This window comes from Phyllostomus discolor, chromosome 8, assembly GCF_004126475.2.
Source record: "Phyllostomus discolor isolate MPI-MPIP mPhyDis1 chromosome 8, mPhyDis1.pri.v3, whole genome shotgun sequence".
Lineage (NCBI taxonomy): Eukaryota > Metazoa > Chordata > Mammalia > Chiroptera > Phyllostomidae > Phyllostomus > Phyllostomus discolor.
In genome coordinates this window covers 59708949-59734737 of record NC_040910.2, presented here as the reverse complement: position 1 = coordinate 59734737, position 25789 = coordinate 59708949, and the positions used below count along the sequence as shown (strand labels likewise).

The 25789-nt window shown below is 50.9% G+C and overlaps 1 protein-coding gene and 1 long non-coding RNA gene across 2 annotated transcripts in view; one reads left to right on the top strand and one right to left on the bottom strand.

The window, feature by feature from the left end:
* The window catches only part of KCNJ12 (potassium inwardly rectifying channel subfamily J member 12), a 52854-nt gene that overhangs the window by 1347 nt on the left and 25718 nt on the right, over positions 1 to 25789 (top strand). The gene's annotated exons all lie outside the window — the stretch shown is intronic.
* LOC118502059 lies at positions 280 to 25345 on the bottom strand. The gene is made up of 4 exons (XR_004904734.1): positions 25335 to 25345; positions 16823 to 16832; positions 15674 to 15675; positions 280 to 3374 (listed from the first exon to the last, which is right to left on the bottom strand). It is a non-coding gene; the product is annotated as an uncharacterized LOC118502059 (long non-coding RNA).

Here is a 25789-nt window from a genome sequence, read left to right as displayed (position 1 = left end):
CTGAGGGTCCTTGGAGTCCGCTTCGCTTTTTCTCTTTCTGTGCTCTAATGGAGTAAAAATGGTGTTCTCCGCCGGTGAACGAGCCCATGACTCCGACCCAAGCTTTTTGCTTTTAGAAATGGGCCTTGACCGTGGAGGGTATGGTCCCACAGCTGAGTAACCCCTGAGGCGTGAGGGCAGGGTCCCTGCGAGGTGTGCCTGTTGGCTCTGGATGTCTGGGGGGGGGGGGCAGGGGGGGGGGGGGGGGGGGGGGGGGGGGGAGGGTGGTGCACCTGGAAGGCAACTGGGTGGGGAGCTCCTGGGGAGACTTCAGAACGGAGCTGAGGCCCAAAGGGGTGTCTGGTGCTTGTTCAGATGGAATGTGCACACTTCATGGGAATACTTTAAAACCTGTGCTCAGAATGGGAGGTCACAGGAAAGTGTTTCTTTGGAGGTGGGCTTCAGTTCTAAGAGGTTCTTCTGCCTCTCCACAGCCTGGACTTGCTGGGACCTGGGGCTACCTGCTCCCCATTTTCTAGGGGACATGACCATCCTGGAGTGCTGTCTGTGACTATTTCTACTTTCTTATTTATTCCCTGTGCTCAGGCTGGAGCCCTGGAATAAAGTGCTGGGGAACCCCTTCCATCCAAATCCACATCCTGAAACCCTGGTTTATAGGTTCTGTCTCTCTGAAGCACAGAGGCACCCTTTGGTAGCTGAAATCAATAGCCTCCTCCTTGAAGGTGTGAGCCTAGGAGGCACTAGCCTTCTGGCCTACCCCCCACCCCACTACTGCCCTGCCCCAACTCCAGCTTCCCCTTGTGCTATGTTGCTCCAGACTCTAGACTGCTGCCATGTGGCCACAGAGGGTCAGGTAGGAGATCTCAACCATGGGTACTGTCGTGGGAGGCTTATGATAGAATAAACCCTGCCCTCAACCCCCTTCCTGGGTCCTAAGAGACTCCTCTGCATAGTCTTCCCACAGCTTTCTGGTGATCCCTTCCTTTCAACCAGGGGATCAGAGGTTGGCAGCTCCAAGAGAGGTACTTTGGAAAGGCTCCCATCAGGTAGGGTCAAGACCCCTGGGAGAGAGCAGGGTGCAGAAGGGTAAGGGCTCACTTAAGCACACCTAGGGACAAGAAAGGGGTTTCCATTTTGCTGGGTAATGGAAACTTTTCCACTGGTGCACTGTTGAGTATACACAGTGGATACCCTTCATGCTGGGTGTTAACCCAGACCTGGCAGAGACAGGCCCTAAGTCCCCAACCACCTCCTTTTCCTCCTCTCCAGGTGAGGGCACAGCAGAGCCCCTTCCCCAGCTTGAAGGGAATGACCCTTGTCTTGGGAAGGGGACAGAACCTGAGTTTGTCAGCCTGTCCCTGGACCCCAACCCATGCCCAACTGCCATGTTGGATTCCCATAGGGCTTCCAGGCTGCTCAGGAGGGCACCCTTTCAGATGAGTGTCTGGTGGAGGGATATTCAGGGAGCTGTGCTGTGCTGGGAGGAACAGGTGCCCAGAGAGGAGCAGGGCCTTGCTGAAAGCCACATAGCAAGCCAGGGGTTTGAGCAGAAGCTTCCACTTAGCTCTCTGCTGACAGGCCTCCTGTCCCAGGGTCATTGTGCCCCATCCTTCAAATCTGCCCAAAGCAGGACAAGGCACTTCAACTGCTTCTGTGTCAATGAAATAATGACAGCAACGACAATAGTTATGACAGTAACAGGGACAGCAGCACCCTGCAGCACTGGGACCCGGTCTGCCTGTGGGCAGTTTCCTCTGGCCTGGCTAGGCTTCCAGTGTCCTGGGCCATAGTTGGCAGTACTAATTGTGGCACCCGGAAGCCTTGGTGTACGTCTCAGGTGAAAGTGACTGCGTCATCACTCCTGGCAACCTCTGTGGCCCTTGCTCAGTCCCAAACTGAAGGTTGTGGTGCCTCCTCTCAGGCCACCTGATGTCTGCCCTCAGTCCTGCTGCTCCCAGGCCCAGTGCTGCTGGGCTGGGCCAAGCCTCTGAGAGGTGCAGCTGATGTCCACTGCTGTGTCCCTGACAGGGCTTTGCTGTGACACATGGGTACACCTGCCTCTCCACTGGGGCCACTCCTGGAGCCCTGCCATGGGCTTGCATGGAGGAAGGTCTGGGAGGGAGGCAGTTTGTGGGCAGCAGGAGGAGTGGGGCTGGGTCAGCCCCTGGGAGGCTGTAGTGGATGTGGGCTCAGTCCCATGGGACTGCTGCACTGGGGAATTGGCAGCATTATGGAGAGACAGCTAAGACTGAGGATGAAAGAAGGCTGGCTAGATACTGGGTGATGGGCCAGGCAGGGAGCCTAAAGATTTCAGAGGAGTCTTGGGGTGGGGTAGGGTAGGTGGGCCAAGGTAGCAGGTTTTCTAGGGGGTCTGGGGGTACAGTCAGGACTGGTACCTTGGCTGGTCACTGGCTGAGCGATCAGCTCTCTGTCAGCTGATTTAATTTCCTAATGGTCTGCTAGTATGGAATGTGGCATCAGCTTCATTATATAGACAGGAGGTTTGAGGCACTGGGAGGGACTGGAACCCATGCCCCTCAGTCCCAGGGTCCAGGCACTCTCCCAGGGACAGAGCTGTGTATTTTCTCATTCCATAGACACCCTGCCAGGTACATCTGTGTGCCAGGCTGCCCATGGGGCTGCCACGATGGCATGACATCTCCTCTTCCCACCCCTTCCCGTGGGGCTGGTCCCACATAGGCCTGGGGGTCTGCTTGCCTTCTCAGCTCCCAGGTTGCATATCCCTGGGACCTAGTGAAGGCCTGGCCTGCAGTTGGTGCTCACAAGTGTTGGTGGGTCAGTGCCTGGGTTGCTTTCTCTGGCCACAAAGACTTCAGTGGGCCCTGTTGTGTGGCATGGGTTGTGGCTGGTGGGTGGCTCAGGGGGTGGAGACCCTGGTCCCAGTGCAGTGTCTAACATACAGAAGGTGCTTAATGAACCAGTGTTAAATAAGTGGGGGCCTGGCCCTGCCCTTGAGGATCTCAGTGTTTAGAAGAAGACTTCAGGGCAGTCAGCGAGGGCTTGCAAGACCTGTGGTGTGACTGTGGCTGAGTTACTTCTCCTCTTGGGTCTCAATTTGTCGTCTGCAAGGTGGGACTGAAGCCCCAGCTGAGGAGGCTGCTGAAGGCACCAAGGATGAGAGAGTAGGAATGTGAGCCTCCGCGTGTGCCTCTGAGCAAGAGGTCTCAGCAGAAGCAGGCATATGGAAAGGGAGCTCTGTGAAGGAGGGGATGTCAGCGTTTGTGATGCCAGAGCCTTGGGAATTCGTCATTCCAGTGCAGCCTGCCCTTGGGCACTTGAGGCCGAGAGAGGGTAGGTGATCTGTTGTAGCAAAAGAGGGCCTGAGATGCAGGCCTCCTGCTCCTGCTCCCTCCCTATAACACAGACAGATGTTCCAGACCTCAGGTCTTTCTGCGTGGTTGCTGAAATGGAAGCCTCAGAGGCAGCGGGGACCTCAAAGACTCCAGGTCTGATTTCCTAATTGGCCTTCTGTCCTGGTACATGGGACACATATTGGTTACATGGCCAAGTAGGAGTGGAAACCCCTTTCTCAGTAGCCCCAGGGAGCAGGTCTATGCTGCCTGTCATCAGTGCTGCAAAGTCAGTGGGATTGGCCTCCTGGCTCCTGTGGGGGACCACCTCTGCCCAATGGCTGGACTGGCCTGAGCTCAAGGATGCAGGCTTGGAGAAGGCCAGGGAGCAAAAATTAAAGCCTTCAGAGTATAGGCTTTTGTCAGGACCACCCCAAGCTGCAGCTGCTTGAGCTCTAAATGTGCATTTGATACACTCTGGGTGCTTTAGTCTCAGCAGATCCTTGGGCTCAGGATGCTCTCATGGTTCTCCTCTCCTGCAGAACAGAAGCCACACTCCTCACCATGGTCCCCAAGGCCTGGCACAGTCTGGTCATCATTACTGGCTTCATTTCCACTACTCTTTTCTTTCACTCAGGCAACTTGCCTTCCTCCTTGCTGTGCCCCCAAAACACCAGGCCTGCTGCTGCCCCAGAGCCTTTGCACTTGCTGCTCCCTTTGCCTGGAACACTCTTCCCAAAATCTCCACATATCCCTCTGCTTTACCACTTTCAGATCTTGCCTGGATGCCATGTCCTCCATGAGGCTGCTCCTGGCTTTCCTGAATAACATCATGGCCTCCCTTTCCCTATACTCCTTCTCCTGCATTTTTCTCTTAAAACATTTTTAATTGAATTTATTGGGATGACATTGGTTAATAAAATTATATAAGTTTCAGGTATATAATTCCTCAGTACATCATCTGTATATTGTATTGTGTGTTCACCACTCTGAGTCGAGTCCCTTTCCAACACTATTTATCCACCCTTTACTCTCTGCTACCTCCCGCTCCTGCATTTTTCCTATGTAGAACTTAATGCCATCTACCACACGATGTTTTATTTGCTTATCTTGTTTATTGCCTGTCCCCTAAAATGTAGGCTTCTTGAGTGCAGGGTTTTGGGTCCAGTTCACTCCTAGCTGATGCCCAGTGCTACAGCAGTGCCAACTGTTTGTAGGGGCTCAGTAAATGTTTAGGGAATGAGGGGTTGGCTTGTTCATGCGTGGTGCCTGACGTGGAGTGAGTGCTCAGTAGCTGTGGGAACCAGAATTATTGTCCCATTCTGCAGATGAGAAAACTGAGCATCAGAGAGGTGACATCACTGTCCCAGAATGATGAAGCTTGTTGGGGGCAGAGCTCTGAGCCTTTGGCCTGCCATCTGTCAGTGTCAGAGAGCATGAGCTGGCATTTGTTTCAGGCCCCTACTCTGCATTGAGCTATATCTGTGATCTTACCGGTTTCGAGCTCTGAGCCTACTATGTCCCTGGTACTTGGCTTGTTTCCAGCTTAGGATGTCCCCACTGCACCCCTGTGAGAGATAGAAGCTGTTCTTATTGCAGATCTGAGCAAACTGAGGCACTGGGAGATCCACTGCTCAGCTGTCATTGGCCCCTGCTTCCCATCCATGAATGGCTAACCCTTCCTTCAGGAAAGTGAGTGTGGGCCAGCTGCAGGGCTGGCCTGGCCCATGGCTTGGTGTCTCCATTTCTTGCTCATTTAAGCTTTTTCAGGTGTCTATTGGCCATTTGTATTTTGTGTCAGTATGTTTTACTTCCCCTGCACAGTCTCTTTTTTGAACACGACATCCAGGTTTAAAATTCTTGTTTTTTATTTTTTGAGATTTGCTATTTTCAACTTGAGCAGCTTCCACTTTACAAAGACTCACATGCTTCCTGCTAGGTTCTGTCTCGGTCTCCCACTGCCTGGGGCAAGGCGAGGCATACTTGAGCAGACAGGTTCCAAGGGGCTGAGACCCTGCCAGAGCTGCTGGGCTCCACCAGATGCTGGCTGTGGCCTGTCTGGTGGATCTGACTTGGGCAGGGCACTGTCTTCTTGAGGCTCACCTCTGGGGCAGACAAAGGACTGGGACCTCACGAGGACCAGAGTTGTGACCAGCTTGCCTGTGGCTGTCACCAGCTTCTGACCTGTTGTTACCCTGTGAGGGGGTGTCTTGGGGTGGAGTGAGATATAACATCCCCATTGTGGGAATGGGCAGCCTAAGGCCCAGATGGGGACAACCACAGCCAGAGGTGGTACAACTCTTTAGAAGCAAGGGGTGGAACAGTAGATGAGACCCTCTGCCCCACGAAGCCTTCTGGCAGCTATTTGGAGACTTGCTTAGGGAGCTGGGGCGGGGAGGAGGGAGCATGTAGACATGGGGAAGTGCTGAGCTGTGTGTGTGGCTGTGCGTGTGTGTGGGTGTGCATGTGTGTGTCCATGTGTGTGCACGCTGGCATGTGCGCTGTATGTGTGTGTAATGGAGAGGCTAAAAGGCCAAGGACAAGAGAGGTCAGGGAGAGGTTGTGTATCCCCCATCCCCTACCCACCTCCCTCTCCTTCCAGCTGCAGCCTGAGTCTCTTGAGCTGGTGACTGCAGCCCTGCAATTCTCCAGCACTTAAAGCACAAATTAATCACCACTGGCAGCTGGTGTTCTGGGTGGTAGCAGCCATGCTACCTACCCAGGGGCTCCTGGCCCCTGATTCTGTGCCTCTGGGCTCTTGGTTTCAGGCCAAGTCCAGACCAGACTTCCATCAAGGCCTGTGGGGACCCAAGGAGGACTGGGAAGGGCTGAGGAAGGCTGTCCTGTCTCTTCATAGGGCCAGAACCTGGCACAGCACAAAGTGTGTGGGCCTGTATCACAGAGGGAGGGCATAGACAGGTGAACTCCTGGGGTTCCTGAGGGTGCTGGGATCTTGTAGCAGGTGGGGAGCCTAAAAGTGGGCCTTGTGGAAGTAGAGTGTGCACAGGACCGGGAACCCCCGCTTAAACACCATCTCAGAGATCAGCCCTCAGCCACTGTTATCTTGCTGGCCCCCCCTTCCCTTCTCAGAAAGGCCTCATTTGTCATTTGCTTTCAAGAAGTATCTCTGTACCAAGTGTGCTGTGCCCCATGCTAGGGCTGGGGCTGATGTCTGGAAAGGTGGAGAGGTAAAAAGAAACAAGTAAACAGATACATAAAGAAGTACACAGACTTTGTCATATTCTTTTGTTCATTATTAAAATTTTTAATTACAAGTGTTACATGCTCACAGTGAAATAGTAAACAGGTATAAGGGTAGAAAGTGAATTTCTCCTTTTTCAAACTGTCTCCAGCCCCACCCAAAGCTTTATATTCTTGAGGTGCTCATCATTAGAGAACCTTCTAGACTGTCTGGGTGCTTATGCAAACATGTGAATGTAGTTATATAAACATGCCAACATCTACAGCTCATTTTCCTCTCTTCCTTCCTTTCTTATTTCCCCATACGATCATTCCATACTTGCTGCTCTTGCTGGAGCCCAGCACCCTGGACCCAGGGACTTCATCCTCTCTTTTCATTGGGTTGAGGGCTGCATCAAGAGCCTCCAGATCATAGACTGTTAGCTGGGGAGTCTTTGAATGCACAGAACCATCAAAATGCATGGGTCATGGATTCTTTGATGCGTGAAGTTGTAGCCTGTTTGAACCAGAGACTGGGAATTGCAGAATTGGCTCATCTTAGCCCCAGGAGAGGTGCTAAATCATTGCCACCTTCCTCAGACACTCTGGAAGCATTTGGAAAATCCTGACCTCTTGGCTCCATCCCCAGAAATTCAGGTTTGGAAGGTCTGGGATAGAGCCTGGGAATCCACACTTTTCCATTTCCCCAGTAGCACAGTCCCCGGCCCAGCCCCTTGTAGGGAAATCACCCCCTTGCAGTCAAGAACCCTGACCCTGGGGCAGGTCCCACCCTCTCTGGGCCTCCGGGACCTCTGGGCCAACCCAGTTCCTACTTGGTGCCCTATAGGCAAGTAAAAGGCCACCACTCTGCTTGAACACAGCAGTGAAGGTGCTTGCCTCCATTATGTGCTCTTTTACCATTCTCATATGGGGAGAAGACCTCTGTTTGGGGGAACTGGTCAACCCTGATTCACCTCCGAGCTTCACCCTCTTAGGTGCCCACTACTCTGTCATTCCTGTAAGGTGTTTTGAACTCAATCTGAAGGACAGTCCCCACCTTGCTGTACCAAGGGCCCCTGTTGGAAAGAGCCTGAGAGACTGAGTCCATGAGAGGTGTCAATCACCTCTGGTGCTCTTCTTTCCTGAGCCTCAGTTTCCCCATTTGTGAAATCTAGGCACCTGTGTTCTCATCCCCTCTCAGCGTTGGCTCTTCAGGCAAGGCAGGGGAAGGCCTCATGCTTCCTCTCTCCCTGGTCTCCCTCCCTCTGCCTCGTGGGCTGGAGGCTCAGCTGTCTATCACTGTGGCCTGCTGGGCCTCAAGCTGTTGGCAGCACCTGCCAGGATAGGGCAGCCAAATATCCCTTCCCCAGGCCCTGGGAACCTTCAGACCATTGGAAGGGGTGGCTTAGAAGTCTTTGGGGCAGGCCAGCTCTCCTTGGGGGCTGCATAATGGAATAGACCCTGGTTGCCCTCTTCCTTTCCTTTGCTGGCCTCAGAGGTACCCATAGGGCCTGGCCCTGGTCCTACAGAAGATACCCTGGCCCTGAAGCTCTAGGGCCAGAGTCTGGGCCCCATCCTGACTCAACTACTCTCTTGGTGGCCTCAGCCCCAGCTGGGTGGTCCCAAGGGGCTCTCCACTCACTCTGTCCCAGATCAAGGGCAGGTAGACAGGGAATGAGTGGCTGGGGAGTAGCTCCCTGGGAAACTGACCTGATGAGCCTGTGGTCTGTCTCCTAATCTGTGAAATGGGAACCCCAGGGCAAATTGGTTGAATGAATCTATACCTTTAACATTGTGTCTGGGGTGTGGAAGGAGCACTAGGGCAGCATTCCAGGGGGACAGTCACTGAGGTCCAGAAAAGAAAACAGGGGCGAGGACAGTGGGGAGCAAAATCGGACCCTGTATTAGTTTTCTGTAGCTGCTGTAACAAATCACCACAAGCAGGGTGGCTTAAAACAATGCAGTTTTATCTCTCAGTTCTGGAGGCCAGAAGTCCGAAGTGAAGCTGTCAGCAGGGGTCCCACCTTTGGAAGACTCTGAGGGAGAAGGGTCACGTGTCTTTCTCCTGGCCCCTGTGGCTCTTGGCAATCCTCCATGTCCTTTGGCTTAATTTTTAATTGCTGCCTCTGTCTTCACCGAGCCTTCTTCTCCCTGTGTCTTCTTTTGTTTTATAAGGACACTCGTCATTGGATTTAAGGCCTATCCTTATCCAGGATAATCTCATTTCCAGATCTTTAACTTACTTATATCTACATAGACCCTTTACCTAAATAAAGTCCTGCTCATAGGTACTGGGTGACCATATCTTTTTCGAGAGCCCATATTCAACCCATTACACATGATCAACCTAAATACAGTGTCCTGTATCCTGACTTTGTCTTGTTTTAAAAGAATCTTGTATTTTAACAATGTATCTTGGAGACGTATAGTGTTGGGGTTATGTGCTTGATATCTGCTATTTACCAGCTGTGTGTACTTGGGCAAATTATGTAACTGTTCTGCGTCTCAGTTTGCTCTTCTGCAAAATGGAGGTATCAATGGTCCTTACCCTCATGAGGCTGATGGGAGCAATCAGAGGTAACATGGTGAAGCTCTAGGACAGGGAGGGTGTAGTAGATGGCACCTTTTGTTAGTGCATTGATTGGCAAAGTGGTTTTAAAATTTAACTGGTATTTCCTGCATGAGGCTGAATTTCCATTTAGTTCACTTGACTTATTTGGATGCACTTCTAGGTCTCTGTCCAGCCCTTAGCTGTTACTGCACATAACTCTGCTACAAAGATCCAGCAACTTATGTCCTCATGCCTGGACTATCTGAGCAGAAAGTTCTGGAAATGGCCCTACTGGGTTGGATGGCCTGTGCCTCTTGTGACTTTTGAGAGCAGTCACTACTGTGACCTCCATGGTGTCATTCCAGTTCTCCCGCCCCTTGACTGAGTGAAGCATGCCTGGTTTCCCCCATCCTGGACCCTCTACCCCCATGGACACCAGCACTTCCTGTCACCTAGACCCTGTCAGTCCTGGCCATGAAGAGCGGGGCCTCCATGTCAGTTACTTTCCCTACATTTTTCTTGTTTCAGGGCCAGGTGGAGCATCCTTTCATCTGAAAACACCTTCCTGTAGTCCCTTGTCTGGCAGCTGCCAACTCCTGTGAGAAGGTTATTTCCCCAGCCACCCTCCCCCAGGTTGAGGTCTGGGAGTTGGGTGGGATGCTTCTGCCCAATGTGTGGCCCTTTCGCATCCTAGTGGATCTTCATGGTGACCCCAGGGACAGGAAGTAACTGTCCCATTTTATAGATGCCAAAACCAAGGCTCAGAGAGGCCACACAGGAGCCTAGTGCAAGCCTGGAGCTCAAGAGAGGCTCCTCAGGCATCTGGGTTTCTCTGAAAGCTCACTGTTGCTGGAGGGGTAGGGCAGAGTTTCACCTCTGCCAGCCAGCCCCGCCCAGCCCCCTTCCTGGGCTGCCAGACAGTGTCCCTCTGGAGATGGCTGATGTACTGATGAATTGCTGTCATGCCCTGGCCTGATCCCATGTGGCCTGGGGAGCCTGGGTATCCTTGGTCCCCTCCCTTGGCTCCTGGATGCTGTCAGGATATTTTGGGGGTTTAGCAAAATGCATGCCCTGGTGATTAATTCGGCAGCCTGTGGTGTCACCAAGTGCCTTCATTTCTCAGGAAGTGGCATGATGTTGTGCTGAGAATTGGTACTCAGAAATAATAATGAATAATGACTGCTTGCCCGGTGCCTTCTGGTGCCAGGTGCTGTGCTCAGTGTTTTCTCGAACATCTCATTTAATTCTGGAAACATCCTGGCTGGGTGGGGAGCAGGGCTTGAGAGAGGAGGCCACTGAAGGAGGTGGGTGGCCAAACCGCATTTGAACTCAGACCAGAAGCCTTGCGAATGGGCCTCAGTTTTTCTCCAATAGCACAAAGTCCTTTAAGAATGCCATGGGCTCTGCTGGGCTTTCCTCGGAGGGGAGGAAGGGATGCCCTGTGCTGAGGACCTGGAGACGTCTTGTTTGTGAAACATCTCAGACTTGAAGTTGCAGAGCTGGCCATGAGCCAAGGTAGTCTGGATTTTAATGGGCATGCCCCTCTCTACCTGCTGTGTGACTAGTGGCAGGCAGCTTCACCTCTCTGAACCTCATCTCCCTACTTTGAGAAGTGTGGCTTTAAACTGTGGGGGCTTTAATCACAGTTTAAACCATGATTGTATGTGCCAGGTATGAGAACTACTTCAGAATTCTAGATGACAGGGGTCTCTCTCTGAGTACTGTAATTTTCTACGGGGAGACACTGAGGTCCCTGATGGGGAAGGAGGGACTGGCAGAGATGATACCCACACTGAGTAACCTGCAGCCCTTCATCCCCTGTGCTGGAACATGGGTCTGGTCTAATATTCCTTATTCTTATTTCCACAGGACTAGGATAGAAAGGCAGGTCTTTGCTTGAGTGCCTACTGTGTGCTGGGAGGCTCATTCAGGGGAAAGGTTTCGGTCAAGGTCTTGCTAAAACTCTCAGGGTGGGGATCCTGCCCCCTTTATCCACTTCTTAGACAGAGATGGGGCTCACATCAGCCCCATGTACTGAGAGCCCCCACCCTCCCTTGGCTGAGTGTGGTGCTTCTGTAAATGTTAAGGTAGGTGCATCAGGCTGTCCATGAGCATGTCCATAAATATTGTGAGATGCCCGAAAGTGTGATGAAGGCAGGTTTGCTGCTTTGGGAGAGAATGGAGCTGTTGCTCACTTATTTATTCATGCACTTATTCACTTAACTCTGGATCCAAAGTAAGTGAACTGTGTGGCCTGAGTAGAAGTCTTTGAAGAGAGCAGGGGTGTGGGGTAGGGATGAGGTGGGGTGGTGTGTGGCAGAGCACAGAAATTTTCCAAGGAAGTAGGCTCCAGCTTCTGGTCCCACAGGAGGCTGTGTCACTGATGCTTCCCAGAATGAGTGTCCAGCCAGTGGTTATTTGTCTTTGTTTACAGGTGACATGATTGTCTCTGTAAAAAATCTGAAAGAATTGACAAAAAGGAAAAAAAAAACCCTCCTGAAACAAATAAGCAATTATTAGGAGGGTTGCAGGATACAAGGTTAATATTAAAAAGTTGATTGATTGCTTTCCTATATATCAGCAAAGCACAAATGGAATTTGAGATGAAAAATATCATTTACATTAGCTCCTCCAAAATGAAATACTTAGGCATGAGTCTAGCAAAATATGTACAAGATCTACATGAGGACTGCTATAAAAATCTGATGAAGGAAATCAAAGAAGGACCAACTAGATGGAAAGGTATTTCATGTTCATGGATAGGAAGATAACATTGTCAAGATGTCAGTTCTTCCCAACTTGATTTATAGATTCAATTCAATCCCAACCAAAATCCCAGTGAGTTATATCATAGATATTGACAGATTCTAAATGAATTTTAAAGAAAATGGAGAGGCAAAAGACCTAGGACAGCCACAGTATTGAAGGGGATGAACAAAGTTGGAACACTGATAGTACACAACTTTAAGACTTACTGTAAAGCTACAGGAACCAGGATGGTGTGACTTTGGTGAAAGAATAAACAAATAGATCAGTGGACAGAATAGAGGGCCCAGAAACAGAACCACATGCATTCAATGGATCTTTGACAAAGAATCAAAGGCAATACAATGAAGCAAAGACAGTCTTTCCAACAAAGGGTGCTGAAACAACTGTATATCCACATGCAAAAAAATGGATCTAGATACAGTTCTTACCCTTCAGAAGAATTACCTCAAATGGATTGCAGACTTAAATGTAATATTCAAAATTGTAAAACTCCTAGAGTATGATGGAGAAAATCTAGATGACCTTGGGTATGGTGATTACTTTTAAGATAGAATACCAAAGGTGCAGTCCATGAAATAAATAACTGATAAGCTAGACTTTAAAATTAAAATTTCTGCTGTGCAAAAAGTATTGCCAAGTGATTGAGAAGCCACGGGGATAATATTTGAGAAAAAGACACATCTGATAAAGGGCTGTTATCCAAAATACAAGGAACCTTAAAGCTTAAAAATAGGAAACAAACAACCTGATTATAAAAAATGGGACAGAGCTCTGAACAGATATCTCAATAAAGGAGATACATGGATGGCAAGTAAACATCTGAAAAGATGTTTCACATCAAATATTGTCAGGGAAATACATGCAAATCAAAATGAGATACCAGTATCTGAATGGCCAAAATCCAGGACTCTGACATCACCAAATGTAGGTAAGAATGTGAAACAACAGGAACTTAAATTGTTGGTGGGAATGCAAATTGGTATAGCCACTTTGGAGGACACTTTACCATCTAGTAATCTAACTCCTTAGTATTTACCCAAGGAAATTGAAAACTTATGTTTACACAAAAACCTGCACATGGGTATGCATAGCAGTTTTATTCATAGTTCCCAAAACTTGGAGGCGACCAAGATGTCCCTCAGTAAGTGAATGGATAAGGGGACTGTGTCACATCCAGACAATGGAATATTATTCAGCAGTAAAAACACATGAACTATCAAGCCATGAAAAGACATGACAGAACCTTCAATGCATGTCACCAAGTGAAAGAAATAAGGTGAAATGGCTGCACACTGTCTGATTCCAACCACATGCCACTCTGGAAAAGGAAAAACTATGGAGACAGCAAAGATCAGTGATTGCCCAGGGTGGAGAAGGGGAGATGAATAGGCAGAGCACAGAGGATTTTTTAGAGCTGTGAAGCTGCTCTGTACGACACTATCATGGCAGTTACAAGTCATTCTACATTGTCCAAACCCATAGAAAATACACCACCAGGAGTGAACCCTAGGTAAACTATGAACTTTGGACACTTATAATGTGTCAGTGTGGGTTCATAGACTGTAACAAATGAAACTCTCTGGTGAGTGATGTTGATAATGGGGGTGCTGTGCATGTGTGGCATGGAGGGTATGTGGGAAATTGTTACGAAACTCAAGGGACTCACCACTTAGGTGCTCTATTCAAAAACAAGAGGTGCCCTGGCTGACGTAGCTCAGTGGATTGAGTGCGGGCTGGGAACTAAAGTGTCCCAGGTTCGATTCCCAGCCAGGGTACATTCATGGGTTGCAGGCCAGAACCCCCAGCAACCGCACATTGAATCTCTCTCTCTCTCTCTCTCTCTCCCCTCTTCCTCCCTTCCCTCTCTAAAAATAAATAAATAAATAAAATCTTTAAAAAAGGATTTAAAAAAAACCCATTTATTTAAAAAAAAAACAAAAAAAAAAACAAGAGGTGGTTGTTGCAAGGTAGTTTTATTTAGTTGCCCCAAGTAAAGGAGACAGGGGATTTATATCCAAAGCTCTGTGTCCGTAAAGTGCTTCTATACACTATTTGGTCAATTACACATTTATCTTAGTTTCCTACACTTACCTTTTGGGTTGGGTTTCTGTCAAGCACATCCTATTACAGCTGGTCTATAAAATACATTTTAACAGCAGGCAAGAATAGCATTTAGTAAGAATGGCCCAGACCTTGAGGTCCTTGCCCTGTCTAACAATTCTTCCCTGAGATTATTCACTCCACATTCTTAAGGGAATAGGAACGGGGGCCATCCCTCTGTAACTGGTTCCTGCTGAGCATGGATGGAGTGTGTTTGGACATGGAGCAGCGAAAGCCTTTGGCTGCCTGACTTATGGAAGCCTTGGGGCCCCCTAGGTTCTGGGGGTCCTGAGGACAGAAGGGCTTGAAGAGAGCCCTACTCTAACAGGAGACATGCATCATAAAGGGTGAGGCAGCAGCAGGAAGAGCCAAGGAGACGGGGGCCCTGCCACCCACGAACTCACACTCTGGTGGGGCTTCAATGAGCAAGATGGACCAGGGTGACAGCCTCCCTGAGGACAAAGGAGCCAGCAAGGGAGCGAAGGGGAGGTGCTATCATATTTGAATCTCTTCCCATAAAATTCAGGACACCGAGCCATGGTTTTTATTCAGGGGTCACCTACTGAGCTGCTAGGACAGGTAGGATCTGGGCAGGAAGTGACCCTGTGGAGAGGGTGAGCCCAGTGGATGAAGCCCAGTAACCCCAGAGGGGGAAGAGATACCAGATGGGACAGGTCTACACAACATGCAGTCGGCATCCCATGGTTTCTCAGCCATACTGACGCTTGTTGCCAGGTGGCCGAGTGAAGAAATGCACCTGGTAAGGCATCTGGGCCTGGGGAGGGAGGCTGGACACAGCCTTCTGCATCCGCTCCCCTGGGACAGTGCACCACAGAGGAGCCCCCTGTGAGGGCAGCAGACTCTCCCAGGGAACAAAAGCTCTGTGCGTGTACACACAATCACACACAGACGGGAGGAGAATAAGGCCACACACGTGAGGCCACCCTGTCCCGGCCCACACAGCACAGGGCCCTCTGTGATCAGACATCCTGTTAGACACCGTCCCCCAGTTAGCCGGCTACACTGCTGCAGCTCAGAGGCAATCACCCCTCTGAAAATCAGGATTCAGGGAGAGAGAACCACTCACTGGCAACCTCTTTGTCCCCCAAACCGACTGTGTAGCAGGCACTGGGACGAGCCTTGAGAAGAGCAGATCACCTGAGGTATGTACAGCCCACAGTTCCCACCTCTCACAGACTGCAGCTCCATCACCCCTTGTCCCCAGTTTGGAAACAATAGGAGCTCAGGACTGAGAGTGAAGACAGGAAAGAGGTGCAGGCACAGGTTGTCATGAGACAGAAAAGTAAGGACAGCTGGCCATGTGGCAGGGGCTGCTCATACGAGGAGCCGCCCTGTCTCACTTCGGTCCAGCTGCAGACGCTGGCACAGCACTCACCCCCTACTGCAGTCCCAGGTCCTGGCTCCTCTCCTCCTCTGGTGTCTGGACTCCTGGAGCTATTGGGCTGAGAAGGCCTCCCAAGGCTGGCCCCAGGTTCCAGACACGTGGGCCTGTGGGAGGCAGAGGACAGGCCAGGCTGGCTGGCTCACCTGCTGCAGGGCAGACCCAGTCTGCTGAAAGGACTGCTCTGGGTGGTGTGGCCTCCCTGTAGCTGTCTCTGTCCCAGCCCACACTTGGCAGAGCGGTGTTCTGTTCCTAGCCCCCATGGCTGCCTCTGCTGGGACAAAGCACGGGTTTGCCCCACCCTGGGCTTCCTGGCAGGGCCGGTGCCCTGTCAGCCCACAGCACTGCCAGTCAGCAGACTCCTATAGCCATAGGGGCCTGTGTCCAGGCTGAGTGGGGGCCACTTTCCAAGGAGGGATGCAGCTTAGAAGCAAAATAGTCCTGCCTGTGGGTACAGAGAGTAAGCTTTCTCACCTCCACTTGTCCAACTCCAGCCTCCCCACAGCTTTGGAGGGGAGAGAAGGAGCGAGCAGGCAGCTGATCAGACAGGAAACTGGTCTCAGGGGTCTTGGACTGGACTGGGCTCTGACACAACGGATGTTCCTGCCCAGAGTTAGTGACCTCAAAACCATCCTTCTGGATATATACTTCTTCATATAAATGGACAGGGAACCAGTAAATTACTTTTTTAAGATCTACCAGGGCAGCTAGAAATAGGTGTTCCAATATTAATGAATTTTGGGCCTTGCTCAACCCTACTCTTCACTGCAGGTACCAGGTTCCTTGACTGCATACATTCACAGGTACATGCAGACATAGGACACTCTGACCACTGTAAAATGTTTGACAGATTTTCCCACCAGAATAAAAGCAACTCATTTTCCTATATCATTTCCATCTTCCTCCCATACTACGTGGCTAGGAAGCCCAACTTTTTGGCTTCTGTTACTCAGAACACATACATGTGGCTGATTCTACCTGCTTCACTTCGCCAGTCCAGTAAAGCTGACTCAGACTACATTTTTAACCCTTAGCAGACTTTTCTCTCTTTTTCTTGCACCAATCCAATCAAGTGATCTTAGTTTTATTTGATTTTCAATACTCCCAGGATATCGGGCCTCTGTACCACATCTTTGGTAAAACTTCTGGAATCACACCTACTAATAGACCACCTCCTTATACCAATGAGACTCTTTGAAGAGATGGGGCATGTCATTTTTCCTTATCCTTCAGAGGAAGAGGAGCAGTGGGGGTCTTATTCAAACGCTCATAGATAAAACTAGTAATGCTTCCCATGTAACCCAAGCATATATCTTTATACCGGGAGCCACAGACTGGCCCTGGAGTCCCACAGCCAAACCTTTGCTGCTCCGTCCTGCTGTTTCCAGATCACCTCCCCTGGAAACCATGGGGCTCCTCCGGGAAGGTGTCTCACTATGTTCAGGGAACTGAGTGGGTACCATTCCCATTTCCCACTGTGAGTTCTGCCCTGGCGCGGTGGATCCAGACAGTGCCCTCCCTGGGTGGAAGCAGGGTGGGGAGGGGTGCAGGGGAGAGGCTTATGTGTGGGCTGTAAAGGCTGAAACCTGAGGAAGTCAAGAAGCTGCACTGAGAAAACAGTGCCTCCCAAATGCACACTCCCTGCCTGGAGCAGTTTCCTACCACTGACTCATTCGTTATATTTCTTAATTTATGTAAGAGCTTAATTTCTTTCTTTTTAAAGATTTTGTTTATTTATTTTTTAGAGAGAGGGGAAGGGAGGGAGAAAGAGGGAGAGAGACTGATGCATCAACCAGCTGCCTCTCACCCCAAACTGGGGACCTGGCTCGCAACCCAGGCATATGTCCTGACCAGGAATTGAACTGGTGACCCTTTGGTCTGTAGGCTGGCATTCAGTTCACTGAGTCACACCAGCCAGGACAAGAGCTTAATTCCTTTAAATCAAATAAACAGCGCTTTTTATCCAGTTCCAAAGAATGAGTGCACCCCAAGTGCTGTATTTGATTATCAAATTTAAACTGCCCTCCCCGCCACCTCCGCCTAGCTGGCACATTTACATATAAGACAAGGCAAATGCAAATGTCCTCACAAAGGACAAAATCCATCTCCTGCAGAACAGACAACCAGGCAACCAGACCAGAGATTTTGTTATTGAGAATGTCTTGGATTGCCCTGCAGGCGTTCCTCAGCCCTCCAGGTTAGATCTAGGTTGGGCCCTGAATCCAGCATCTGGAGACAGATCCTGCCTGACCAACCAGAGATTGTCACCCAAGAATGCCTTTTTAGTGTGGCTTCTCTCAGCGGATTGTTTCTACGACATCCGTGTTGTAGATCAGTGCTTCAGTCCTTTTTATGGCCAGGGGAGTCTTCACTATATGGATACACCACATTTTGTTTGTCGTTAAGCAATTGATGGACCTTTGGCTGCTGTGAATCATGGTGCTGCTGTGAATATTTGTGCACATGGTTTTGTTTGAGCACCTGTTTTCAATACTCTTGGGTGTATACCTCAGGGTGAAACTGCTGGTCCTGTGGTAGTTCTCTGTCTAAGCTCCTGAAAACATTCCAAAAACTGGAATTATCTTCTGGCAGGCCTCTTGTAGCACAGGCTTCCCTCACTAGGTAAGTGTTCTAGGAACCAGTCTGTATCAGTGCATGAGGGGCATTGTTGTGAGAAGCTGTGTTAGGCTTCAGTGAATATTTTTTGAAGACTTTTTGAACAGGTTTGCCCATTTCATAATGGATGCATTATCAGCACACCTGCCCACACCTTGCTGAATGTACAGCAGTTTTTGACCCAAACAGCATGATCCTCATGCCCCACCCTCCCTATTTACTGGATCTGGCACCCAGTGACCTTTTTTTGTTTCCTCAGATGAAAAAAATCCTCAAAGGGAAATGTTTTGCCAATGTGGAAGAGGTGAAACAAAAAACAGCAGAAACACTAAAAGGCATCAAAATCGATGAGTTCAAAAACTGTTTTGAGCAGTGGAAAAAAGGCTTGATAAGTGTGCTGCATCAAATGGACAGTACTTTGAAGGTGACTGAAGTTTAAACGTGAGAGAATAAATACACAATTTTTAAAAAGATTTTAGTTATTTGTTTTTAGAGAGGGGAAGGGATAGAGGGAAACATCAATGTGTGGTCACCTCTCACATGCCCCCTTCTGGGGACCTGGCCCATAACCCAGGCATGTGCCCTGACTGCAAATTAAGCCTGTGACCCTTTGGTTTGCAGGTTGGCACTCAATCCACTGAGCTACACTAGCCAGGGCTAAATACACAATTTTTTAAATAAATGAATTCGGGTTTTTTGGGTGCCCCCTCATATTACCCCTGAAAGGCATCTTCCAATATTAAAGCACCTCTCTGGAGCCCCCTAGCTCCTGCTTCATTTCTATCAGGAACTACACACCTCCCAGGTGGTATCCCCATTGCTTTCTTCAATTGCTCCTCTTGGCCTTTACCTTTGTGATGCAAGCAAAACTGTTGAGGTTCACGGTCACCTTCAGTCTTCATCCTGCGTGCCCTCGATCCCCTGGGAACACCTCAGTGGCTTGGCATTTACCCTGTCTTCTAACCCTGCGACTCAGCCTCCTCCCTGAGGTCTGCTCACCAGGGTGTCCCCTCCTTCCCTTGTGCACCTCAGCCCATCCCTTACCCAGCTCTCAGTTTTCATTCCTAGTCCATTCCTTTCTCCTACCTCCAGGCTCAGCCACCCGCCTGCTCATGTGGGTTTCCCTGAGGTGTCTTCAGGTGCCTCAGATTCTCCATGGCCAGAGCTGAGCTCCTACCTTCTCCAGAGCTTCTGTCCCCTCCCTACCTCTGTCCCACTCTTTGAGAGAAGATGAGGCTGCTACATAGGCACCAAGGATGACCACCCAGAAATTCACAGGACAACTCCATGGGCGAGGAGTGCTAAGCCGGGCTTCCTCCTTTTGGCAAGGCTACTTCCTGGCTCCACTGATTCACCATCTGGGGTTCCCATCTGGGCTTCCCATCTGCACAGTGAATGTGAGTACACAGTCTCTACATGCTGATGCTGTCCTTCCAGTGAACCCAGGTGCCTTTTGTAGATGGGCAGGTTTGTGGCCTGTGCAGGGGGCTTTCTGAAGGGGTTTCCCCTCCTCTAGCACTTCCTGAGAGGCAGTGACTTCTGCAGGAAGCAGTTTAGGCATGCCACAGAGCTCTTCTGAACCTTAGTTTCCTGGGTGTAAAATGGGAATAATCTGCCCACTAGAGTTCCCAGTGGGGCTACATGTCCAGGGGTGCCTGTGGGCCTGGCACACAGTAGACACTGCATGTTCTTACAGGGTTATGGACACAGACATGTGTGTGCTCAGCAGTGCTCAGTTCAGTGGGTGGGGCTCCCCAGGAAAGCATGTGTCTGCCTGGTTCGGTGGGGTAAGTAAAAAGCCAGGCAAGGGACAGCTTTCCCTCCACAGGTTCTCTCACTCTGTGCACCATCCCCTACCCCCCACAAGGCTACAGCTGTTTAAGGCAAGAGACACTGGCCCAGCTGATCCCCCTACCCCTAATTAGCCTGTCAGCACTGAAATGCTGGTGGGAGCCCCCCTCCCCACCAAGGCTGTGCCCAGTGGTTGGATTTGGAGGGGATCCAAGCCAGCTGGTTCCCCTTGGCCTGGGGGTGCTAGGCTAGTGCTATTGAGAGAGTGGGGATTTATGGACTCCCCTCTATTTTCCCCTTCTCACAATTGGTGGAACCTAGGCAAGTGGGTTCAGAGGGTGGGGCCTGGGGCCAGCCGTGTAGACAGGGTCAGGCTGTCTGGGTGGCAAACAGCATAGATAGGTTGTGGCCCACAGGGAGGGCTGTAGCTTGGGGGCAGTGTAGAGGGATGTGGACTGTGGAGAGAGATGGAAGGCCTAACGGCAGGCATGGGCAGGAGAGACTGGGGTTCCTTGGCTGTGTGTGCTGTCACCAGTGGAGTGCGTGTGACCTGAGGGCACAGGTGGGGGAGGGCAGTGAGGGCAGTACGGGTGACATGGCTTGGGCCCCCAGTGCCACATGTTCTGATCCTCAGTAACTTTCAGCCACTCTTGCCCCACCCACCACTCTGTGGAGGGGACCAGGTTGCTTCTAAGCTAGGGCCGGAGTTTTAGTCCACTTGTCTTTTGAGTCTTTTGTTGTCTGCCTGCATCTCCCCAACTCCCAGGTTCTCTAGCTCACCTGTCCTCCTGCCCCCAACACTCCCTCTTCACACACACATTTGGCTGGGTGGAGAGTGCAGGTTCCTGGATCTCAGGAAAGGACAGTTACTTTCACACATAAACCTGGAAGGTGCCTTTCTCCTGTTATCTCCATTTACAGATGAGGACTTGAGGCTCAGGTTTAAGGGATTTTGGGGGGCCCAGGTGCTCTACTGAGCCCTGGCCTAGGTGTTGTTAACTGGAGGTCATTGATACCAATTCAATACCAACAGGAATCCCCAGTTTGGGGTACAGTGAAAAAGGAAACTTTATTCAGTGCAAAACAGCTCTATTGTAATACAGCAGAGCTGTGGAAGCATCATGGCTATGGAATACCTCAGTTGTGATGCAGCATGACAGCATGGCTGTGACATAGCCTTGGGGCCAGGCCCCTCTCCAGGTAGACAGCTCTGCTCTCCTCTGCACTAGTCTGCACTAGGCTGCTCTTCCTGGTATGCAAGAGCCTGTGCAGCTCCATGCCTTTGTCCAGCGCTTCAGGTGCTTTGCTGTCTTGCTCATGGAGCCAATGTCTGCAGGCAATTGATCTGGCACCAGGCCCTTTAACATCCCTCTGGGGGCCTCAGACCCCTATATGGGCTGACGTACCACCAGGGGAGAGAGACATGAGTGGAGGGAGGCCAGTGGGCCCAGTAGGGTCTCTTTCTTCCAGGACTAATTGCTGACCACGCACTCTGCACTAGGTGCCTACTCATCCTAGTCCTTCCACTTTACAGATGAGGCCAAAGAGGCCTGGATGCATGATACAGTCCCACAGGTCTGAAGCCAGCCCCACAGCCCTACTTCTCCTCTGTCCTGCTCTAACACTTGCATATGGGCTGCTGAGTGGCAGAGCAGGGCTCCTCGGAGGTTAGGTTTAGTGGGTGCCACTGAGGGGCAAGGGGATCATCCCCACTGCAGGACACTGCTGGTCACCAGTGCTGGCCTCTCCCGCCTGCCCCATGAGCTGTAGCAGAGAGGGGAGTTGGAGTCCTGGCTCTGTTCCATGTGAAGAGTCCAGTGTTCTTAGGCCACCTCTCTATGTCTCAGTTTCCTTGCCTGCCAAATTATAATACCTATTTCTTAGGATTCATGTGAGGCTTAAATGAGAGACTCCAGGCAGAATCCTTGTGGACAAGGCCTGGTGTACAGTGCCTGCTCGGTAAACACAGGATTTCATTACAGGTTGTTCTTGTTCTGAATACAGCCTTGGAGACCTTGCTCCATGCCTGGCCCTGTGTTGGAGGCCTCCAGATTGAGTTAGGACTAGAAGCTTATATGGAGGCTGGGATCAGAGGGGATGCCTAGTGTGGTCAGAGCTGTGACAGCGAGAAACCCAGAGGCCACAGAGGGTTGGATGAGTTCTCACATCCAGCCTGGGGGACTGGAGGATGTGCCAGAGGCTAGCCTGGAGCTGGGCCCCCAGGTGTGGGGTGGGGTAGGGGGAACAGCCTGAGCAAAGGAATGGAGGTAGGAATGGCTGGGAGTTCAGTGTTGCTAGAGGTAAACCATTAGAAAATGTCAGTTCATTTTCTTTCTAAGAACACCTTTCAGGCCTTGCTGGAGCCATAGAAAAGGGGTGCGTAGGAATGCATGAGGACCTCTGGAGCTGGCAGGCCTGCATACAGACTGTGAATACACAGCATGCTGCCCAGAAGTGCTAATGATGCGAATGCTAATAATAGTGATAATGATGTTTCTCTATGCTGTGCACAGTTCTAAGCAGTTTATGAACTTAGTATTCCTCACAAGAATCACATCTTCATACCCCCATATTATAGGCAGAGAAACTAAGGCCCTGAGTGGTGAAGTGACCTGCCTAAGATCTTGCTATAGGAGTGGCAGAGCTGCTATTTGAACCTGGTTGGTGTTCAGGCAGGGGTTGTGGACTGACCTGGGGAGAGAGCAAATGTGTTCTGACTCAGGGTGAATGGGCAGAGCTGCTCATGGGCAGAGCCTACCCTGCCCTGCTCTGTCCTGCTGTATGGCCCAGGCATAGCTTGTCCTCTGGGTCCCTAGGCCCCTGGGCCACTGTAGCTGGGTGGGGACCCCCCCCACCCCCAAGCTGGGCTACATTCCTCCTGTTCCTGAGTCCCTGTCAGGCCTGGCACAGTGGTTACTCTGGGTCCCCAGCTGGTAGGCACTAGATCGGTGGTCACTCAGAAGTGTCAACTGCCCTGGCTTTAGAGTTGGAATAAGTATGAGGGGCTGGTTGGCTCTTAGTGCTTGTTGAGGATGGAGATAAGTGCTGTTCGCACCTGGACTTGCTTTGTCTCCACAACCCTGTGGGAAAGGAGTGACATCCTCCAGGCTAGGAAATTGAGGCTCAGGGAGGCTCAGCTGGGTGCCTGAGATATACAATCAGGGTGTCACAGAACTAGTATTTGAACTCAGAGTCAGCCACAGCAAAGCCTGTGCAATCTTTATTCAAGCAAGTGTGCTGTCTCAGGCTGTGCAAATGACATGAATGCCAGTCACAGCACCTACTAGCTGGGCAATTACTGCTTGCAGACCCTGTGCTGGCCACCAAGTCCTTGCATGTCCAGTACTGCCCTTGGAGGGACTTTTGGCACTCAACTTCCAGATTTGGGATTTGAGATTCTAGCTGGCTCTGTTCCCAGAAGTCTCAGGAGAGGCTAGGGATTATGGGATGCCCTGGGGTTGGGCAAGGGGTTCCCAGAATTCCCAGCCCAGTGTGGACGTGACTGGGCCTGTCAAGCTGGGTGAGGGGCCCCTTCTCTGTGAGTTGATGAGGAGAGGTCAGCGTTGTGATTCCTGATCCCTTCATACTTGTCTCTGTGCTGACAGCTGGGTCCTTGGAACTACCAGAGCCAGCCAACCTGGGCCTCCACTTGGCATTTGAGAAGTAGGTCTGGACATTGAAGCACTGAAGAAGTCAGGTGAGGAGACCCCACATGGCTGTGGTTTCAGGCAGCAGTGCTCACTGACTGCACTGAGCCATTCACATCCTTTTGGGGGCTGCTCCCTGGGCACGTCAACAGAATCACCCAGGGCAAGGATTGGAACACATTACTAGTCCAGGTCATCTGTCTAGCATTTATTCTTGGCTGTGCAGTCCTGGGAAAGTTAATTCACTTCTCTGAGCTTTGGTTTCCTTGTCTGTAAAACAGGGATCATGATGGGGCATATCTCAGAGGGCTGCTCTGGGATTCAGGGAGGCCAAATGCTGCATAGTAAAGGCACAGGCTCTGGTGCCTTTTGCCTAACTTTTGTCCCGACCTTTGCCTTGTATAGACTGTTGGCCTCGGGTAAGTCACTTCACCTCTTGGAACCTCACTTTCCTCATCTGGCAAATGAGGATAATAGCAGACTCATTCCTATAGGACTTCCTCAGGACACAATGAGCAGAGGGCCTGCCACAGGCTCTCAAGCAAGAGCTGCCCTCAAAGAGTGGGAGAAACCACAGGTATCTGCCTATAAAGCCGAGTCTGCTTCCCAGACACCCCTGTGGGGTTCAGTTCTGGCTGCCCATGGGCAGCGATCACAGTGCTCTTGTCCTCATGCACTCTGATGAAATATAAATAGCATGCGACATTTTTTAGTGAGATTAGGGAAGGAGTGTCAGTGGGTTGGGCCCTGCCAGCCAGAGGTAGTGAGGCTGATGAGCTGGCCGTGGGGATGAGAAGGAGATAGGAGCTTGTGAATAAATCACCACTCGATTAATGGACTAGCCATGGGGTGGCTTGTACAAGTAGTGCATTAATTGTCCAGAGAAGGTGACCTCTGTGTTGAGTGGCCCAGTGTCCCCTGGTGTACAAAGTGCCTGGTGTCTGGAGTGCCCTTCTCTGGGGCTCAGTGAATCTGGGAGCAGGCCTTCCCCAGATCCTACAGAGGCATGGTGGTGGGGTGCGGGAAGTATGGGAGGGCACCTCATCCTACTTGCTGTCCTCTGAGGTGGGCTCCCCTGTGCTCTGAAGGGTTTCTACACTGGGGACACATGGCCAGTCAAGCCTCATAGAGGGCCTCTCACCTGCATCCCAGCTCCCAGCAGCTTTCAGCTGGGACAGGATGGGGCAGGTCCTGGGGCAGGTCCCGGTGCAGGTGGGGCAGCTGTGAGCAGAGCTGACTCCATCCCATCCCTCCAGCCCTTTTTTTTTTTATTTCTCAGCCTCTTTGGGCTCGGTGGTTTGAATCCAAGCTGTCCCAATGTGGCCAGTTCCTGCCGTGCTGTCAAGGTGACCAGACTATCTGCTTTGCCAGGGTTGGGCGAGGGACTATGGTGCATGCACATGCACATAGCCTGGGCTTGTGTGCATGTGTGTTGCCATACCTGGTACACAGGTGTGCATGAAGCTCAAACACACGCATGCCTTTGTGCAAAAGCAGACACACAGAGGCCTGGCCCCGAGTGTCCAGCACCAGTGCTGGTGTTGGCGCAGGTTTGTCCTCATGAGGACATGTGCACTTAGTTTTCCCACAGAGGAGCAGAGGTACACAGCTGACATTTACATCACCTGCAGACACACACCACTGCGTGTGAGACTCGAGCTGTTGGATTGCTCACTTCATACCTTGCATTTTCATTCCCTGCATCCTCACCTCTGCTTGAGCACCTTCTCTGGCCGCCAGTCATCCCCCTTGCCCTGCCACCCTCAGTGGACAACACCAGGCCATGGTAGCACCTCTCACCCCAGCACCATGGGGTTTCTTTGCCACTGGGGGGATAATGAAGGTGCAAGTTTTAGGCACCAGTGGGCCGGAGCCCTGGTGCCTGCCATGGTGAGGTGTTCATCAACACACCTGGTACTGACTGCTATCCTTCCCTCTCTTTCTTTCCCTGGGGTCACTTCCTAAACTACCTGCTCCCAAGTCTTTGACTCGAGGTCTGTTTCTGGGTAAATGCAAAGTGGGAACAGGTGCACACATATCCCTGACAATCCTAGAATAACATGAACTATATTCCAGGTGACATGTTCATGAAAGGATGGTGCATACATGAGCACCTGTTGCGTACTGGACCATGACCTGGGTACCTTGCATCCACTAACTTCATTAATTCCCAACAGTTGTACCAGGGAGGCTCTACATTAGGCCTATTTAACCAGTGTGGAAATTGAGGCAAGGATTAATAGTACAAATGTTCACCTTAGAGGTGGAGGTAGGGCAAGTTAGAGCATGTAGAGGCCAGGACCAGGCATAGGTCGAATCCATACCTACCTCACCCTACCACATCCCCGCCCCCATTTGCTGGTAGATGCTGGTGTGCAGGTAGAAAGGGGGAACACCCTCATTCATCCTCTCAGCTCTGGCC